This window comes from Manis pentadactyla, chromosome 16 (assembly GCF_030020395.1).
Source record: "Manis pentadactyla isolate mManPen7 chromosome 16, mManPen7.hap1, whole genome shotgun sequence".
In the NCBI taxonomy this organism is placed as follows: domain Eukaryota; kingdom Metazoa; phylum Chordata; class Mammalia; order Pholidota; family Manidae; genus Manis; species Manis pentadactyla.
Genome location: NC_080034.1, coordinates 77,721,714 through 77,727,385, shown reverse-complemented (window position 1 = coordinate 77,727,385; position 5,672 = coordinate 77,721,714).

Sequence of the window (5,672 nt, the reverse complement as noted above, 5' to 3'; positions counted from 1 at the left end):
CCTCAGATAGCACCAGAATTTGGCAGGGTAAAGTGTGTGAGATATGCTAAGACACAATCCAATATATTGGGATACATAAAATCTGTGACATCTTACAGACATGCTCACTCTTTGTGGCACTGCTGCTGTAGGTTTGTGCTCTACAAATGCAGAAATTCTCAATAAATTGAAATCTGTGTTATTTCAGACAATTCTCATCAGAAAAAAAAATTTATAATTATTTGTGCTATGTTATTGAGGATATTCATGGCAGGGGAGAACTTTTTTGATCAGATGTCAATGGGAACCAAATCCTTCTTTTATAATTTTACATGTTTGGCATTTGAATTTTCCACAGACTGTCTCAGCTGTCTCCCTTCCAGACTTTGTTTTTCCTCCCTTACACCTGCTCTTCCAGCGTTGTACAAGCTATGACATGTCCACACAGGGATACACTCTCTGGCCCTGCACCTACATGTCACAAGGTGGAGTGATTCTGCACAGTGGAATGCAGAAATATTCCTAACATCTATTCTTATATCAGAATATCTATCAATAACTGTACATGAAAGTGCTTTAAACCACATAAATATATCCCTCCAAACCTAAATTAAATAACTCAACTTCCCTTTGTCTAAGCCTCCAAAACCAAATGCAGCCACTCTTTCACTACCCAAATGAAGGAAGGTACAATGAAGGAAAGGTTGGAATGGAAAGAGACAACGATCTTAATTTATTGCAGTTGAAAATATATTATGTTTGCAGCATTTACAAATATATATTTCTTTATGAACATATTGTTGGGACCCCACCCAGAGCTTTGGAAAGGACCTAAGCAAATCATGTCCATTAGATAGAAAGATAGATGAGAAACAAATAATAATGATTATGCACTGGAAATTTGGGAACTGGGATGATAGGGGACAAGGGTAACAGAGACACTTTACACTGTAGCCTTTTTAACATTTGGACATTTGTATACATATTAAAAATTAAATTAGAATGTTTAATTGAAGCCAAATACTATAAATTGGAAATGAGTGGCAACTACATTAAACACTAAGTAGACACTACCAGAAGTCTAACTTTCTGACTGAAAAAAGGAAAACCAACTATGATTGTGAGTAAGATGGTATATCCAAGGACTCTGAGGGCCGGCAATAGATCCCCAAAACTGAACAAATAGTAAGATAATCATAAAAATTTTTTATTACATTTCAAATAATATTTAAAATATATTAGGTTAAATAAAATATTAAAATTAATTTCATTTTTTTACTGTTTAATATGTAACTACTAAAAACTTCAAATTGCGTATGTCTCATGTACATTTCCGTTGGTCTAAAGGCTCCCCCAGCTCGTAGGACTGCTGATAACACCGCTTGACACACCTATGCCAGCTTTGTCACTTTTAAAGAGAAAGTTAAATTTCAAAATATCAAGAGCTAAAAACTTCCAGAATGAGAAAATTACATATCTATCACTACAGTTGAATAGATCCATTAAAGTGTTACGCAATTACATTGTTTCACAAGTTTGAAATCACTTCAAGAATTTCCTTTAAAATAATAACTAGTTTCTCTAAATAGTTCATTCTAGTTTTCTATTGCCAATTCACTTCATGCCTCTCTAAAATAACTTGTTACATAAAATGAGAATAATGGACTTCCATAATCTTTAAAATTAACCTTTCAACAAAAATTATAAGCAAGAAAAAGACATGCATAGCTGAATGATTTCTTAAGTAGTCAAAATTATTTATTATAGTAAATATTGTATTTAGTATACTTATCTTTCAATAGTTTTTTAGTCTAGTCTACAGATAAAAAAATCATGTGAGATGGTTCAACATATGAAAATCAGTCAATGTAATACAATATATACCACATTAACAGAATCAAGGGAAAATTCTACATGATAGTCTCAATGCAGAAAAAGCAAAGGCAAAAGTCAAAAGACAAAATTCAACACCTTTTCATGACAAACATACTCAACAAATGGGCATACATGGAATGTACCTCAACATAATAAATGCCATATATGAAAACCAACAGCCAACAACATACACAATGATGAAAGGCTGAGAGCTTTTCCTCTCAGATCAGGAACAAGAGTAGGATTAAAAACAAGAAACTCTGCCACCCCTATTCAGCATAGTGCTGGAAGTCCTAGCCAGCAATCAGGTAAGAAAAAATAAATAAAATGCACCTAAACTGGAAAGGAATAAGAATTGGAAAATTATTCCTGTTTTCAGGTGATCTGATTTTGCATGCAGAAAACCCTAACAGTTACTCAGAGACACACTCAGACACACACCCAAAATGTTAGGACTATTAAACAAATTCAGCAAAGTTGCAGGATATTTGGTCAGCACTCAAAAAGCAGTTGCATTTCTATACACTAACAATCTGAACAGATAATTAAGAAATTAATCCCATTTTACGATAGCACTGTAAAGAATAAAATATTCAGGAATAAACTTAACCACGATGAAAGACTGGTACACTATAAACTAAAAAGTGTTGCTGAATGAAAGAAATTAGAGAAGACACTAATAAATAGACATCCTAATCTTATGTTCACAGATTGGAAGATTTAATATTATTAAGATGTCAGTATTACCCAAAGTGATCTACAGATTTAATGCAATCCCTATCAGAATCCCAATAATTTTTTTTCCAGAAATAGAAAAATCCATCCTAAAATTCATATGGAATATGAATAACCCAAATGGTCTTGAAAAACTCCAAAGCTGGAGCTCTCAATTTCCTGATTTCAAACTTTACTACAAATCTACAGTAAAACATGTGGTACTGTTTTGTGGTACCACTCATATGAGCATATATGCACTACATACAGGGCACAGAAATAAACCCTCACACAAGTGGTCAAAAGATGTTCAAAAGACTATTCAATGGGGAAAGAAAGTCTTTTCAAAATGTCGTTTCAAAAATGGTATTGGGAAAACTGGATAGCCAATGAAAGAAATGAAATTGAATCTGCATTACTCCATAAACAAAAACGAACTAAAAAATATCTAACCCTAGAACATTTTCATCAATCCCCCAAAAAAATCCATACCCATTAGCAATCATACCCCATTTTATCCTGTTCCTAATCCCTGGAAACCATCAGTCTACTTTCTGTAGATTTGCCTATTCTGGACATTTCATATAAATGCAGTTGTACAATATGTGGTCTTTTGTATCTGACTTCTTTCACTTAGCATAATATTTTCAAGGTTCATCCACATTGTATCTTGTATCAGTACTTCATTTCTTTTTAGTGCTGAATAATATTCTATTGTATGGATATACTACCTGTTGTTTATCCACTCGTCCACTGGTAGATATAGATTGTTTCTTCCTTTGGATATTATTAATAACATTTCTGTAAACATTAGCAAGTTTTTATGTGACCATATGTTTCTGTATCTCTTGAGTAAATACCTAAAACTGAAATGGCTGGGTTATATAGAAAATCTACATTTAGCATTTTGAAGAGCTGCCAAACTGTTTTCTGAAGTGGCTGCATCATTTTACAGCCCTAATAGTGGTATATGAGTTCCAATTTCTAAATATCCTTATCAGCACTTGTTATTGTCTTTTTTATTTTAGCCAGCCTTGTGGGTATGAAGTGGTATTTTGTTGTGGTCCAATTTGCATTTCTGTAAAGATGTTGTTGGGCATCTTTTCATATGTTTATTGGCCATGATATGCTCATCTTTAGAGATTTTTATTCAACTGGGTTATTCTAATTTGATTGAGTTATTTCTCTTTTTATTGTTGACTTGCAAGATTTCTTTATAAATATGGACACTAGACCTTTATCTGTTATATGAGTTGCAAATTTCTCTTATTTTCTAAACTGTCTTTTCACTTTCTCAATAATGTTCTTTGAAGCACAAAAGGTTTGAATTTTGATGAAATCCAATTTATCTATTTTTTTCCTTTAGTGCTTGTGCTTTTAAAGTGCTTGTGTCATAGCTAAGAAACCACTGCCTAATCTAAAGGTCTTAAAAATTACACCTGTGCTTTCTTTGAATTGTAGATTGTTTTAGGTTTTATATTTAGGTTTTTTAATCTATTTTAAGTTAATTTTTGTATATGGTATGAAGTAGAGGTCCAAATTCATTTATTTGTATGGTTTATCCAGTTGCCTCACTAGTATCTAACTCTTGGTTGAAAAGACTCTTCTTTCGCTATTGAATTGTCTTGTCACAAATCAATTGCTCCTAAATGTAAGAGTTTATTTCTGGATTTACACCATTGATTTATATATACTAGTCTTATACCAGTACATACTGTCTTGATTTCTGTCACTTTTTACTACATTTTGAAATCAAGAAGTGTGAGTACTTCATGTTTTTCAAGATTCTTTTATCAATTGTTTTACCGATCCCATTCCAAAAGAATTCAGCTTGTCAATTTCTACAAAGAAAACAGTTGAGATTCTATTAGGGTTTATTTTGAACCTATAGATTGTTTTGTGGGGTGTTGCAATCTTACCAATATTGGTTTTTAATCCATGAATATGGGATGTCTTTCTATTTACTTAGTTCTTTTGTACTTTAATAAGATTTGTAGTTTTCAGTATACAAATCTTGGATTTCATTTGTTAAATTTTCATTTTCATATTTTCCATTGTTAGCAATAAAATTGATTTTTTTGATACTGTATCTTTCAACCTTGCTGAGCTCACTTATTCTCTCTTATAGTTTTGTGTGTGTATTTCTTAGGATTTTCTATAAACAAGATCATGTCATCCTCAAATAGAGATTAATTTTACTTCCTCATTTTCAGTCTAGATGTCTCTTTTTTATTGCCTTACTTCTCTGGCCATAATCTCCAGTGCAGTGTTGGACAGATAAGAGCAGCCATCTTTGCGTTCTTTGTACTCTAAGACAGAAAACTTTCAGCCTTTCATCATGAAATATAATGCTCCTTGTAGTTTTTGTTGATGTCCTTTATCATGTGAGGAAGTTCCCTTCTATTCCTAGTTTGTTGAATTTTTTTATTGTAAAGGAGTTAGATTTAGTGAGATGCTTTTTCTGCATCTGTTGAGAGGATCACATGCTTTTCTTTTTTCTTTTCTGAGTCTGTCTTTGCTTTTGGTGACAGGGTAATACGACCTTACAGAATGAGTTGGGAAGTGTTCTGTTTTCTACAAGAGCTTGTGAAGAATTTGTGTTATTTGTATTTGTACTGCATTTACATTTAAAACTCTGATAAAATGAAGCCTGGACCTGAACTTTTCTTTGTGGGAAGATTTTAAAATACTAATTCAATATATCTTCTTACAGATTTGTTCAGGTGTTCTATTCCTTCTTGAGTCACCTTTGATAATGTGTGTCTTTCTAGGAACGTGCTCTTTTCACCTAGGTTATCTGATTTGTTGGTATACAATTATTCATTACATGTGGGAGTGTAAAGTGGTACAACCAATTTGGAAAACATTTTGGCCATTTTTCAAAAACTTTCAAAATACCCATACCGTATGACCTGGCCATTCCTCTCCTAGGTGATCACTTGAGAGAAAGGAAAGCAAGTGTTCAGGTAAAGACATGTGCATAAATGTGTCTCACAGCTGTATTGTAATGACCCCGGAGTGGAAACAAGCCAATTGTCCATCAACATGTAGGTGGATAAACAAATTAAGGGACATTCATAAAAAGGAATACCACTCAACAACAA